The following is a 16,523-nucleotide window of genomic DNA, read 5'->3' on the forward strand; positions in this document are numbered from 1 at the left end:
GGGCAATGAATGTACAAATGTGCTTTACACAATTGATGTATGTATGGATTGTGATAAGAGTTGTATGATCCCCTAATAAAATGATTTAAAAAAATACAGTTCTTTTTTCTGCAGCACCTTTCCTTAGCCAAGCACACACATCTTACTCTCTTTCTCTGGTCCTTGGCCTATCAACTCCATGGGCTCTTCACCTCTACCTTGCTTGCACAAATGTTACAAAGCTCATTTAGCATTGGTAATATTCACAGAGCACTCCATTGTGAAAGTCGGACTCCAGCCAAAGGCACTTGCTTGTTGCATGAGCTTGGAAGCCTGCCACTATGTCTCATGGTCTCGGTCTACTTCGTCTGTTCTGTCTCAGAGTCTCAGTGTTGCTACTCTGCCACCTCTCTATGTGAGGAGTTGGACTCACTTCACTCCTGGCTCTACGTTCTTGGTGACTATGGGATTCTTTGTTCCTGCTTCTGAAATGGTTCCCTTTATACCCAGGAGGGTGGTATAGCTGATCATTCCCCTCATCAGAGTCCTGTCTACCTTATTTGCATGTGCTCACCCTGTCATTTCATGAGAGATACAAAGGCTATGGCTTGAAAAGCCATGCCAACTTCACTTCACTGCAATGATTTACATTGTTTTGGGAAAAGGAACAGAGTTCCTGCAAACTTTTGCCAATTATTTTTCTAAGAGAAGAGTAATATGAAAATTCAAAAGCTCTGGACAATAAAAAGTGCTGTTTTTTGTTATGATTTGTATTACTATTGTACTTTTATATCTATTCTGTTTTTAGTTTCTTTGGGTTAGTGTAAATGTTTTATAATGACTGTAAGAAGTAGACATGGACATGTTGGGAAATTGACTGCTTTGGTTGATACATATATAATCTTAGTAATTTAGATTTGTTCTAGGGAGAATGTTTAGTCATATGAATAATAAATGAGGTACATGAATAATGAATAGCTTTCCAAGTGTAACGTAAACTATTGTGAAAAAAAAAATAGAAGTAGTGAGAATGGAAGAATGTTAGTATATAAATAATTATTTTAGTCAAGAGACTGATTTTTTTAAAACTACTAGTCTGGATAAAGGCTTAAAATGCTGCAGAAGACGATTTTAGGTGATGGAACTAGTCTATGTGTTAATGTTACACACATGTATGCATTTTCCAAAGCCCTTGAGTTGTATACCACAAAGAATGACTTTTACTGTAGGCAAACGAGAAAAATGAAGATCAGGACAAATGTCAGGGGAACTAAGAATGGAATGCAGACTGTGACAAATGAATCTAACTGTATGGCAAATATAGACATAATATCTCTGTGGGTTTGGAAAAAGAAGGAGTTGACCTAAACCACTGTAGAAAACTTTCTTCTTTAGATATGGTCTGGCTAAAGACAAAAAGGGAAAGCACAAGGTATATTGTATTCTAGGTGGTCTGTTTTGCTCAAGGGTACAGTTCAGCAATTCAGATACCACGTTGGAAAACTAAGTAAATAGAGTATTGATCATGGGAGCCAGGTGTAAGGTCTCTCTGTTGAAGAAGGTCAAGTAAAGGTTGCAAGTACTAGGTGCAGGGAGGGATTACTGAATCAGTTTGGAGGCATCTGTTTGAACTCATGTTTATTTTCATACATATGCAAATAGATTGGTACAAATATAAATGTAGATATGTGTGCATATGTAGGTTAGTATAATACATATATGCATATTTCATAACCCTGTTCCTTGGGATAGCTGAGAAAGAATTAAACTCCCGTAGCAAGGATCAAACCCAGCACCCAACAAAAACAGCACTTTTTATTGTCCAGAGCTTTTGAATTTTCATATTACTCTTGCTTTCTAAACACAATAAAAGGAACTAAGGCTCCGTGGAGACTAATTCTAAAGCTGAGGTGGAGAATATGAAATGAGCCTAAAACATCTTTATAGTATCAGAAAGAATTGGGAGGGAAGTGGTGACGGGTCAAAAGGACATTCGGACCGCCTGACAGAGCTCCTGGGAGCTACAGCTGGAACAATTTGAGCAATAGAATAAATAAAAATGGTATTGGGTTGTAATCTAAAAAATAAAATTCGGGAGAAAAGTGGATGATCACTTAGTGGCTGCTATGTCAAAGTAAGACAAAGTCCCCCTGGCCTGCAGACATTCCTGTCAAAGGGACGAGGGATACTGAGGGGAAAGTCAAGTCCGGTGGTGGGAAAGGGAGCAGACACATCTGGGAGATGACCAGTGCATGTCTGCTGGTGGAAAAAGGAGGACCAATTTCCTTGTGGGGGGCGGGGGGGGTGACTAACAATACTTCAAAGGACCTTAAACAAATGACTTATTTCATAGGACAGTTCTGGTGCAGAAGACCTCTTTAAAGTGTTGAGCAGAGATGTCATTTTGAGGACCAATGTCTGCCTTCTCCAAGCTCTGGTAGTTTCTGTTTCCTTATATGGACAGTGAGGAAGGTGCGCCGCAGAAGGAAATCTAGAGAGACTGCAAGAATGGGTTCAAACATAAAACAAATTGTGAGGATGACGCAGCACTGGGAAACGCTTGTTCTGCTGGACGCAGTGTCCCTGAGAGTCGGAGCCAACTCGACAGTCTCTAACAGCAATCACAGCACCTCCTTTAAAAAATTATTTTTTTAATCGTGTTTTCGGTAAACGTTTACCCAGCAATTTAGGTCCCTGTGAACAATTTTTACACAAGTTGTTTAGTGGCATTTCTTATATTATTTGTAATGAGGGAAGACTCTTATTATTACATTCTATTCTTTTTTCATAATCTTTGAAACTGACAACATTGGGTATACATTCTGAAATAGCAACAGTTGAAATGAGTGGGTACTGGAGGCATATTTCAAGGTATATTCTTTCAAGTTTTTATAATTCTTTTGTTGTAGGTAGATCCTCTTTTTTAATTTAAAGAGAATATTCATTACATCTTTCCCCCTCATTTATTAAATCTTAAATGGGACGAGGACATGATAACTACAGAGACATGTCTTCTGGCCGAGGGAGACAGAGTCTGAGGTCCTAATAGCAGCCAAGGGTTTGCAGAGACCCAGCGCGGACAAGGACACGGGTACTCAGAGGGACCATCACAGACCGATGGTCTGTGGCAGATCACTGTATCATGGTTTCCCGTGTTTCTTGTTTTGTTTTTTGAATTTGAGGTGCTAATTACATACCATTAAATTACCATTTAAAAACGAACAGTTAAGCAGTACTTAGAACATTCACGATGTTGTAGAGCCATTCCAGTTCCAAGTTATTTTTTCATTGTCCCTAATAAAGCCCCACACATGACTATTGCCCTCTTCCCCTAGACTCTGGAAAGCAACACCTGTTTTTTTTTTAACAGTTTTATTAGCACTTCATCCACATGTCATACAATTAAATAATTCAGTCATATCAAGAAGAGTTGCACAATTATCACCACATCCATTGTGTCAAGCATGTACGTACGTTTGTTGCCATAATCATTCTCAAAACATTTTCTTTCTACTTGAGCCCTTGGTATTAGCTCTTCATTTTTCCCCCTCCGTTCCCCCCCCCCCTCCCTTAAGAACCCTTGATAATTTATAAATTATTGTTTTTTCATGTCTTACACTGCCAGATGTCTCCCTTCACCCACTTTTCTGTTGTCTGTTCCCCAGGGAGGGGGTTATATGTAGATCATTGTGATCAGTTCCCCCTGTTCTGGGTCTTTGATGCCTGATACCTGATCCCATCAACACCTCATGATCACACAGGCTGGTGTGCTTCTTCCATGTTGAATTTGTTGCTTCTCAGTTCGATGGCCGCTTGTTTATCTTCAATCGTTTAAGATCCGAGATGCTATATCTTTTGATAACCAGGCACCATCAGCTTTCTTCACCACATTTGCTTATGCACCCATTCTCTCTTCAGTGATCATGTCAGGAAGCTCAGCATCATGGAATGCCAGGTTACCCGAATGAAAGCCAAATGTGATAGTGGGACAAGAGGTAAAGTAAAAGGAAATAGAGGAAAGAACTAGGAGGCAAATGGACATTTATAGAGGTCTAAATACAGGCATATACATATGTAAGTATATTTATATATAATGATAGGGAATGGACATATATTTTTATGTTAAGTATTAAGATATCAGACAGATATTGGGCCTCTACTCAAGTACTTCTTCAACGCAAGAACACTTTGCTTTAATAATCCTCTAGTTCTTTAATGCTTCCCTGCCCTCCCTCATTATCATGACCCCAATTCTACCTTACACATCTGGCTAGACCAGAGGATGTGCACTGGTACAGTTCATAGCTGGAAACTCAGGGAATCCAGAGCAGATAAACTCCTCAGGGCCAATAATGAGAGTAGCTATATGAGGAGGGGAAGGGGAAGGTGCGGGGAGAAAGGGGGAACAGATCACAATGATCTACATATAACCCCCTCCCTGGGGAACAGACAACAGAAAAGTGGGTGCAGGGAGACATCAGTCCGTGTAATACATGAAAAAATAATACTAATTTCTAAATTATCAAGGGTTTATGAGGGAGGGAGGCAAAAAAATGAGCTGATACCAAGGGCTCAAGTAGAAAGAAAATGTTTTGGAAATGATGATGGCAACATATGTACAAATGTGCTCGACACAATGGATGGATGTATGGATTGTGATAAGAGCTGGAGGAGCCCTCAATAAAATGCTTTTTAAAAAGTATGTGACCTTTTGTTGCTAGTTTCTTTTCATTAACTTAATGTTTTTGAGGATTGCCCATGTGGTAGCATGTCTCATTTCTTCTTATGGCTGTGGTACGAAGCACAGTCCAGAGTACCTCATTCCTTTGTATGGCTGAGTAATAATCGGTTGCACGGAGATACCACAGACCCGTCTCTGTTCATTGGTTGATGGATGCTTGAGTTATTTTTGCCATAGCTCTGAATACTGCTGGTTTTCTCCCACCCTGGCCTGTCTCCCTCACGTGCTTTAGCATGCTTCCTTCTTGAATTTCTGAATTTGTAGCCTCAGGGCAACCTAAAGGGGCTGGGCTGATCCATCTCCCTCAATGTCTGCACTTTTCTCCAGTGTAAAATTTGAATGAATGAAGGAAAAGCCTTCAATTGTCTTTTAAAAGCCCACCTGTATCCTATATTTCTTTGTATTTCTCCCCCGAATTGTGACTGCCCTCTGACAAATATTGATTGTAAATGAGGTTTGCTTTTATTTACTTTCTATTCTTGGTGTTAGGAAATTGGTCCGTTTGAGTGGCTCTCAAATTGTGGCTAGGGCTTTACCAGCTTACTTGCAGTACACAGAGGCTTTATATCTACATCTGGGTTTGATTAGAGTTGGCATCTCTAAACTCTGGGGCAAAATAGGCATTGCTGAGATGTCATGTGCTCCAAGATTATCATCGCTCAGTTGTCTAATTACTTCTCTGGCTTTTAAAACCTGGTCTCTAAGTCTGTTTGCTCCTTCTTCTCCCTGCATTCCATTCCTAGAAATACCTTTTTTTCTCACTTCCACCCCTAACAGTACCCTCTCTGAATTTTTCTTGACTTGTCACTTAATCATTCAGTCTAAGTAATATGAATTAACTTCTTTATGGTTAGAGCTTGCTTCCCTAAATAGACTATACCACCCTGCTGAACAGAATCAGTTTTGTGTGTATTTATTTATTTATTTATTTTGGTATGTTTCCATATTTTTTTGGCAAAGTATATGTAATAAATATGCAATAAATATTTTAATCAGTGACCTAGTAAATAACAGACATCTCTTTACAATATGCCTAACTTTTCAGTATTATTCAACAAGTTAAAAGTGTTCATCTTCATTTTTAGCTTATAGTTGTGAATAACAGACAGCAAGTTGAAAAAAGTTGTGTATTATAGGCAGGACAACTAAATTCCTTAGTAAATGTAGCCAATGACTTAGTGTAAATCCACCACTTGCCTGTCAGTTTGTCATGCACTGGTGGATTATGTGTTGCTGGAAGCTATGAATACCGGCAGGGTCACCAAGGTGGACAGGTGGAGCTTCTGATCAAAACAGATTTGGGAAAAAGCCTGATGATCCCCAAACAAGAAGTAGCAAGAGAAAGATTACAGTAAGTCACAGAGGTAGGCGAGAAGATAAAATAAAGGAGTCGGACACATTCCATGGTGGCATGCTCACCTTAGGCCCGCTTGGTGGTCCACGAGGAGGTGCGGGAGAAGAGAGGTAGAGAGAGTCCGAGCTTATTTCTGACCGAGGCTTATATATCCTTAGGGATCGTGTAAGCCCACCTGTTTATAGGTGACCACATACACAACATTCAGGGGTTGTACCATAGGCAATACAAGCAGTAGGACAGGGGCGATCTAGGTGTGTACATGCAACAGGAAGGGGAGGGATTAGGGGTACACATGTGACAAGATGGGCAGACCCTAGACTCAAGATGGCAGCCTAACCTTGAGTTGGCTCAACCTTGTTCTTGGGCTCTCCTTCAGGGAGACAATACACTCTCCTTATCAGAAGGGAGTGGGCCCTACTTAGGGTGTACAGACTATAGAGTCTGATTGCTCTAGATGGCTGATAACCCTCAGGGAGGTAACCTCTAGGCAACTTGCATTGATTTCCAAGTGTACAGTCATGTACCATGGGTAAGCAAGCAGCGTCTTAGGTCTGGCATATATTTGGGGGACAACCTGGTGAAAAACCCTTCTGCATCCCACAAGAAAGCCTATGGGTTTCCAAAGAACACTGATTCACTAGCTTTGGATGTGCCACCCCAAACAAAACCCAAAACAACCATCCAAACTCACTGCCATTGAGTCAAAGCCGACTCAGCAATCCTGTAGGACAGGGTAGACCTGTCCCTGTGAGTCTCTGAGACTGAAACTCTTTATGGGAGTAGAAAGCCCCATCTTTCTCCCTTAAAATGTCTGGTGGTTTCCAACTGCTGACCATGACGCCACCAGGACTCAGGATTTGCATCAGGAGGAATCAATTGTTGGCGGGGGATATCTTGTTTGGTGAAACGAGGGCAAGGGAGGTGCTCTGTGAGATGGCACAACAGCCACAATGAACACGATAGTGAGGATGACATAGGACAGGGCAGCATTTCCTTCCCTTGTACGTATGGCCATCACGAGTCAGAGTTGATTGGACAGCAGTTTCTCTCATCTATCTATCACCGATAGTGCAGATTAATGTTTCTAAAACATGAGCGCTACCAAGCACATATGTGAATCCTCGGTCTTGCTGCTGAGAAATGGAGAACCTTAAGCCCTACCTCTGAATTTACAGATGTATTCATTTGGATGCTTGCGCCTAGAAACCAGCATTTCAATAGACTCTCCTAAAGACTCTTAAACCACAGTTTTGAGAGCCACTAACAAGGCCATCAGTTCAAAACCACCAGCCGGAGCTCCGCAGTAGAGACAGGCTCTTACGACAGTCATGAGTTACAGTTTCAGAAACAAATAGGGGCAGTTCTATGCTCTTCTATAGGGTCACTATAAATCGACATCGACTCAATGGCGGTGAGCATGTTTTTGGAGAGGATACAGTAAGAACTCGGTACTCGAACACATCAGTACTCGGCATAATTGGATTTCAATGCAAAATGTTGAGAAAATTTAGCATCGGAGCCCAAACAAAACCTTGGAATTGGAACCAACAATTGTGATTTTTGTAAATAAAAGCAGTTTGTGTTTGGGTCACTCTGAGTTAGCTGGCATGGTTAGTACACATTGTTTAAACCTTTTGCGACTGGGTTCCAAGAGTTTGTTATAATTTTCTTAGTTTTTGTGGCCTTTTGTACTGTTTTTAGGTAAAAAACATGGGTCCTAAGAAAGTTTTTTTGAAAAGAATCATCATGATAGGAACTGGTTAACTGTGTTATCGATATTGTTGATGATAGTTTAGTAACCCCTTTTAGAAAATAGTTAAGGAAATGTCAGCAGCAGACCACATCAGGCAGATTTTTTTTTTTAGAGAAAGCCAGCTGGGTCCTAGTGAAAAAAGGCAAAGAAGGGAAAAACCTCCTGAGAAGCAGCGACCAGTTGATTTGATGGAAGGGGATTTCCCTCCCAAACAAGGATTCTCTCCATCCTCCTCTCCACATCATGTCCACAGATCCAGATCCTCATCCATCTCAAGATATGGGCCAGACTGTGGTTGTTAAAAACTTTTTAAACACTGTGTTTCTTATTTAAATTATATTATTTATCTCTGAACTTATTTACTTTGAAATTTCTGTGTAATGTTTTGTATAAAAAGGCAAGGTTAGGGTAAAAACTTGGTGGTCAAGAATGGATTAATCCATTTTCAGTTATTTCTTATGGGAAAACTTGATTTGGAACTTGACTGCATCGCATCTCAACTCTCCTAGAATGGATTAGCGTCGAGGTCTGGGGTTCTACTGTACTTTAAGAAGAAGTAAATATACTCAAGGTGAACAATTCAGCTTGACTGAAATTTCAATTTAAGTTTGTCAAGGAAGAAAACAAACAATAGAATTGTGTAAAAACTGGCAATTTCAATTAAGTAGTTAGGAAGTTAATTAGCATCAGCCTTCAGATGAATACCACTGATGTTGTTTAGTTTTAACTGTGTGTAAATCAAAATCATAAAAATTTAACAAATCCCAACTAACATAACAGCTACTGAGGTGAAACACAGAATTAAAGCACCGAAAAAAAATCTGTATACGATTAACACTGAAGTTGGCCTTAAGGACATGATTTCATAACTAATTTTTCTATTTAAAACTGAAAATGCAAATGAAAAACTATTACTGCACAACAATCTCCAAGTTATAATCAGTGATCATTGAAATTTTTAAGAACCTTGCATTGCTTATTGTGAAGAAACCTTGCAAAGTGTTGAACAAGCTTTTCAAGGCCTTTTGTTCAGGCAATGTGTCCTTGAAGTTAAATAAACAAGCCTTTAATAAGTAATCCAGTAGTATAATGAAAGGCACAAAATACAAGTAGCACAGTACATTCTTGGGGAACAGAAGGGGATAAATTGCAGGCAACGAAGGATTTTGGGTTGAAAAAAGAGGGCTTTGTGTGTGTGTGTTTGTTTCTGTGTTTTTTATACTCATGTATAATGCTTTCCTTACCACCTTCTCTTTTGACACTTTGCAGCCCTTAAATATGAGCTGGACTTAGGTCTGATAGCGTGGTGAACCAATCATGTTTGTCCTTTCTTCTGTAAAATATTTCAATGTATTTTATATAGTGGGATATGTAATTTGTACCCACAGATTGGTAATTCACTGTGATTTAAAAGAAGCTTCTTTCACCCTCAAATTAATCATAATGGAGTTGTTGTTTATACAGAATTAAATATATAGCAAGCACCAGGCCGAGTGGTTTATCACAACACCTCACTTAACCCCACTAGAATTTGCTTATAAGGCAAAGGAAGCCAAGGGTAGAGAGGGCAGTAATCTAGGTAGAGCACCAAATCACTGTTTATTCTTTATTAAAACAATTTTACTAATTTTTGATGGCAACCTACACAGCCAAAGACACATCCATTCACAATTTCTACATTAGTATTTCAATAATATTTGTACATACTTTACCTTGTTTCACCAATCTCACTCTCTACCCATAGTTTCATCGCCATTTGCTTATGCTCATGGACCCTTAAAGTTATCATGTAATTTAAAGTACAGTTAAAATTCAAATAGAGAATTTTTTAATAAAGAGCAGAACTCAAGACAAACATTCTTTATTAATTGGCCTAAACAGTTGTTTAGGTCATCAAGCTTCGTCAAGTCTAGAGCAGCAAAAAGAGGAAAACTCTTAGTGAGACAAACTGATATCGTGGCTGCAACCGGAGCCTTTAAAGTAGCAACAATCAAGAGGATGGTGCAGGACGTCCAGGACCTGGCTCTGTGAAGGTCTGCGTAGACTGGGTCGCTAGGACTCAGAAACAACTTGGTACTATCTAACATCAACAAGCTGCTGTCTACTTAACAATGGCTGAATGGAAGAGTTCAATTCAATGCTTGTAGATTCTTCCTGGACATTCAATGCAGGGGCTCCCCAATCTCAACGATTCTAGTAAATCTGAATTCTAGGTGAATTTAAAGTTCTGTTTTACACTTGCCCTCCTTTTTATTAGGATCCACCTGTTGGATCCTTCATCAAAACATTTAGTAATGGCAATTGCATTTCATGATAATGGAGATAGTAGTTTAGGAAGGCAATTAAACCTGCAGTCCATTTCTTTCTTCGATGTGTAAGTCTCGTCTCCTAGGGCAGCTGTTCCAGATAAGGAGAGAACAAGTGTTTTGTCTTATATGGCTTCTTGCAAACTTTTACGACCCCAGGCACTAATCACTGAACTAGATTGTAAAACAGAAACTCTAAAATCACTGTTTATTTTTGCTTCATAGATTGTGTGATCCAACTGGTATCAAGGAAGGCCCAAAGAAGGGATTTTTATTCCCCAAGACAAGTCTCTCACTCATTTAATGCAAGGTACCAATGACAGAGACTGGAGGCTGAGACAGAGTAAGGTTTACTTGGGGAAAGTTTCAACTCATGATAAAACGGGATACAGGTACAAAGGAAAGTGAGCACAAGTCCAAGGCCAAGTCTGCTATGCTTTTTCCCGGTTCTTTAAATCAAACAGTGTCACCTCGTTATTTTGTTTCAGTTTCTCCTTCTAAGAACTTCAGATTCACCCAAGATCAAATGCAAATGGCAAAAAACATTCCAAAATCAAGTAAGTGATTTTTGGATTATCTGGGTCACTGGCCCCACCACTAATGTGTATAATCATGAGCTGATGATGCCACAAATGAGAAGCCGTCCTTTGATGAAAGATTTGATGCTTCATTCCTCAGAGGACTTTAGAGTTCTGCCAGTTTTGACAAGCTCCCTTTTCAAGAATGCGTGGTGCCCTGTCCCTGGGACTTTAGAATGTCATTTGAAATTCTTTGCTCTTATGACAAGGAAGACAAGATCATGTTTCAGGAAAAAAAAAAAAAAAGAAAAAGAAAGAAAAGCTGAGTCCAATTGGCTGGAGCAAAACTGGATAACATCATGTTGTTTTTGCTGTTGAAACAAGCTAGCCGTCATAGACCAGATTCCCATCCAAGGGAAGTAGTCACTCTTCCGCTGGGCCCAATTTATTCTGTACAACTTTTATAATATAATTGTCAGGCCAGTTGTTAAATTCACATTTGTATGCTGACCATGAGGGCTGTTTGGCTTCCAAGTTGGTCAAGTTGAACTGCTTTGAAGCTAGTAATCTGCTGAATTAGCTGGCTTCTTTCATGGTATTCCAGAACAAACAGATCCCCTTTAAAAATCCCCACTTGTTATTTCAGGTGGTTTGAGTATGTTATTTTTACATGAAGATGTTAGGGTTCTTCCAAGAGAAGTTCAAAGAAAATTTTTTAAAATAAAATGTTAGACTAAGAGGACCTTCAGTATAATGATCATGTCACTGAATGAAAGATGAGGTTATAAATGGTCATCACTTTACTGTGTAGTCAGACTTAGGTTTTTTACTTAAAAATAAAAATGGCATAGAAAACCTTAAAATAATTTTACATTTTAGAAAGAAATACTATTATCAGAACAAGCACCAGAAAACAAATAATGATATTTATTGAGTGCTACTCTAACAACATTAGGAGTTAGGCATTATTATCATCCCTGTTTTATAAATGAGGAAACTAAGAGAGGTTAAGCCATGTGCCCAAGGCAAGGATGAAAGTTTATCAGATTGACAAGGTCATGGAGCATAATGTGGACCATGGCCCTTGAGGGCTTGTAGAACCAAGTTCAAATTTCAGCTGTGACACTTGCTACGTAAATGACTTTCAGCACATTTTTAGCTTCTGAGCCTCAATGTCTTGATTTGTAAAATGGGATTATAATACATGCTTCAATGGATAGTTTTGAGTATTAATTGAAATAATAAATAATAATAGTACTGCGTACTTACCACCACGTCTAAGGTACTGTTTTTAATCACTGTGGCAGTTATGTAATCTCCTGTCAATTTGCAAAGGGCTAGAATCTAACCTGTCAATCAGGTCAGAGCCAATGAGGTCTCTGTGTGGATATGGCCTTTTCCTGAGGATTCTGGGAACTCCTGCCTTCCTCCCTTTAGGTGGGACACACACACTTTTCCTGAAAGACATTCCTGATGGCAAGCCAGATGGAGCTACGATGATTGAGCCAGAGCTCTGAAGCTGGAGGAGCCCCTTGGAGACCCATGACAGCACTGAGATGCTTCTACCACCACTGCATCCATAAGACTTTCCACCCACTGGCCTGTGATCTTTCTGGATTCAGCATCATTGCATGGCTGTGTGAGTCTAAAGAAGAATTTATGGACAAGTATCAGACATATGGGCTAATATTAGACTTATGGACTTGATCTGGACTGGGCTGGGATGTTTTCTCAATATACAATTGCTCTTTTATATAAAGCTCTTTATTATACACATATGAGCATCCATGAACTGGTTTCACTAGTCAACCCAGACTAACACAATCACTTCATATTAATTTTGTTTAACCTTCCAATATACTTATGTAGATACTATCATTACTTAATTTTTCGAGTGGGAAACAATATTAACATAGAGGAGCTAGGTAACTTGCTAGTTAACAGTAGAATCAAACCCCAAGCCCTTTGCCAAGTCAACTTCCAACTCATATCAACCCTATAGGAGAGAGTAGTACTGCCCCCAAAAGGTTTGCAAGAACTTGTAAATCACTCCCCCTTCCCCGCGCTTTTCCTTCTTGTTGTAAATTAGGTGAAGGCTTACAGAGCAGAGTTTACATTCAACGGTTCATACATGTTTTGTTTCAACTCATTCATTACAATCCTCTCAATGTCCCATCCCTTATTCCTCTTCCTTCTGTGTTTCCTGTTTCCATGCCTCCTTCTTTCCTACCTTTCTATACTTTGTCCTTGAATAAGTGCTGCCCTTTTGATCTTAAAGAGTTGATTATTCTATCATGGTGGGGGGATGAGATGGGGGTGGGGGTGGGATACAGTTCCAGAACTGAAGGGTAATCAAGGTCCATAATCATGAGGATCCTCCCAGTGCCTCTCGTGCAGTAAGCCTGGCCTTTTTCATGATTTTGAGTTTTATTCTACATTTTCTCTCACTACATCTAAGACTTTCTAATCTTATGCTTTTTCCCACAGCTGGTATTAGTAGTTGGGCATCATCTAGTTCTTCTGGTCTCAGGGTCAAGAGACCATTGGACTACGTGTTCCAAATGCCTCTTGATGTTTGCCATTCTTCTTTTCTCTGAATTGGGAGAGACCAATAGTTGTACCTTAGATGGCTGTTTATGAGCTTTTAAGACCTCATTCACTGCTCACCAAAGTAGAAGGTAGAGTATTGTCTTTGTGAACTAAGTTAAGTTCAATGACCTTGGTGAACCCTGAGATTATAGTTCTCATCCCCTAGGGTCAGTGACTCATTCTTTGAAGATATCTGGTTATGTCTAAATAGTTTTATTAACTTTGCCCCCTCTATGCTCCACATTCATAGATAAATTTGCAGCAAGGATAAATATGCATATACAAACAATCTCTGTCAAATAGCTATATATCCATGGGTATACCTCGGGTATCCTGTAAATCTTTATGGAAGTAGTTTGCTACACTTTTCTCCTTTGGAAAGACTAGTGGGTTCAAACTGCCAACCTCTTGGTTAGCAGCTGAACACTTTACCCACCAGGCTCCTCAGTTGTAGAATAGGTTTCCAACACATCTAGCACGATCCCTGATATATAATTGTTGTTTGGTGCCATCGAGTTGGTTCTGACCTATAGCAGCCCTACGGACAACAGAGCAAAATGCTGCTCGGTGCTGTACTCTCCTCACAGTGTTCCCATGCTGTAGGCACTGCGTCCGTCCATCTCCTTAAAGGCCTCTTTTTCGATGGCCCTTTCCTTTACCAACCATGATGCTCTTCTCTAGGGTCTCTCCTCACAACATAACCAAAGTCTGCAAGACACACTCTCACCATCTGCCTCGAAGGAGCATTCTGGCATTTGATAACAGTATCTGTATTATTGGTACTTAGAGAAATAAAATGCTTTCATTGTATCAGAATTAATAATAATTCATTTAATTTCTTATGATGTTTTTTATTAATAAACATTGCAAGGGAATATCATAAAAACTATTAAATTCTTGGGACTTATGAGGCTGACTGAAAACTATACCTCAGAGTGAAATCAGAAGGGAATAAATTGATTTTTATCAAATTAAATGTCAGTTGACATATGAATTATCAAAACAACGACAGCTACTTTTTCATCAAGGATTCCTGTGAAATGGATATACTACTAATCAATGGCAGTGAGTTTGGTTTGAGTAACAATCTGATAAGACAATAATATTTATCTATATATTCATGCTTGTATGGAATCAGATTCTGTTGTCATCTATGTATGTAGTCCATACATATATAGTCAGTAACAATCATAAAATTATATTTTGAGATTACGTTTCTAATGTAAGTTTTTCTATCTAGCTATCTTTTAAAAAAAACTATGTAAATTTACTTTTAAAATATTGTGTGATCAGTCTTCCAAATCCTACGTTCTCTTTCCTGCACGTATCCCAACCCTGTCCTTGCCCCCAAACCATAAGAGGGACCTTTGAAATGTTTGTGAAAAATTTGAGTTAAAAGACCATGAGATTGTCCCATAAATATTTTGAAGCCCACTCGTATGCGCACCGCCCCAGCGCTATACAAAAGTAGACCAGTAAAACTCCATCATTAAGCACAGAAAAACCCCAAGGAAGTTGGGAACCAGTGTGCCGGTTTCTTACATCCTAAAAAGAGTCTTTCCCATCAATGGAGAAACCAGAGCCTGTTTAATGTGTAATGACGACACAAACACAGTATGCGTGAAGCTAAGGTCATTCCTTTAAACTCTCACACCAGAGAAAATCTAGGTAATGTGTGTGTTGTTTGAAGTCCCACTGTACTCTGCCTGAATTCTGCTAAAGCTTTGCTTTGCTTATAGATATGTGTACATACAGGTGTACACAACACATATTTTTAGAGACACAACTCACTGCATAGCAGCCAAAAACTCTGTTCTAGGCATCAGAGATCAGTAGGGTATTTTATAGGGAAGATATTGTAAACAAAAATTATGATGTAATAAATTCAATAATAGGCACAAGTATAAAATATGGAGATGAAAAAGAATCCACGAGATGGATTGACACAGTGGCCACCAAAACGGGCTCCAGCATAGGAATCATTGTGAGGGTGGCACAGGACCGGGCAGTTTGCTTCTCTTGGGCACAAGGGTCACTATCGGTTGGAACCCATTCAATGGCACCTAACAATGACAACAACATGAAACGCAAAACACCGTCTCAACTTCTTGGAAATGTCTGAATGCTCAAAGTCGATTCAGCGTTTTGGCTCCTCACCCAGGAGGAATTTTGGTTCCTCACACAGGCACGTCATATAGTTTTCTGGTTTCAATTTAGCTACCCCATGATCTCATGGGGTAATCTTCCTCTTCCCAGCAATGACCATCAGTTAAGGTGGCTATGGGATGCACTGATTTTTAGGAAGGAAACTTTACTTTTCAATATTCATGAAATTAATTTCCCAACAGCGTCTTAGGTTTCTTTCTGTCACAGAAATTTCTGTAACCTTCATAATAATCCTTTTTGGATGTGTTGTGACTCAATTATGTATTAATCCTAAGGATAATCATATGGCTAAAAATTAGTGGGGGGTTACTATATTTCTAGCACTTTGCCAAGTCCTTTATGTACATAGCTCATATGACTCTTTCATTACCACTCCTGTTGAGAGGTGCTGACTCATAGAGTTAATTCCAACTCATAGTGACTCTGTGCAATGGGAGGAAACACAGCCTTGTCTCGCCCCCTATTCACCATTCCTGGTAGATGCTCTTACTAGATTCATTATATGGGTGGTTTCTGTTCTATGTCAAATGTATTACAATACTATCACACAACTATCCAGTTTTGAAAAACTAATCATTTTATTGGGAGCTTTTACAAATGTCGTAACATTCCATAATTCAAATGAATTGAGCATAATTGTATAATTGTTACTACAATGAGTTTTGAAACATTTTCTTTCTTCTTGAACTCATTGCTATCAGCTCCGCTTTGTTATTGTTATATATATAATTGTTTTATTTCTGTATTGTGCCCTGTCCAATATATTCACTCACCTACAACTCTGTTATTCTCTCCCTCTAGTGGGGTTATACAGTTATTGTTGCAATCAGCGCCACCCTTCCATCCCCCCACCCCTGCAAACCCCTTTTCCATTATCCTCAGGGAACCATTACTCCCATTACAATTTCTGAAGTGTCATTCATCCTTCCATTCCTGCATCGAACAATCTTAATTATACAATTGAACATATGTAGGTCTAATAAGGTTAATGAAGCAAAACATAAGCCTTAATAGTAAGGGGAGGAAATATTAAAGAACTAGAGGATAGTTATGTGTTTCATGAGTGCTCTATGGCACTCTGGATTTATCATCCCTTCTGTGCTGCCCTTCTGAA

This window comes from Echinops telfairi, unplaced genomic scaffold (genome assembly GCF_000313985.2).
Source record: "Echinops telfairi isolate 266 unplaced genomic scaffold, ASM31398v2 ScPeMD7_60;HRSCAF=208, whole genome shotgun sequence".
Classification (NCBI taxonomy): domain Eukaryota; kingdom Metazoa; phylum Chordata; class Mammalia; order Afrosoricida; family Tenrecidae; genus Echinops; species Echinops telfairi.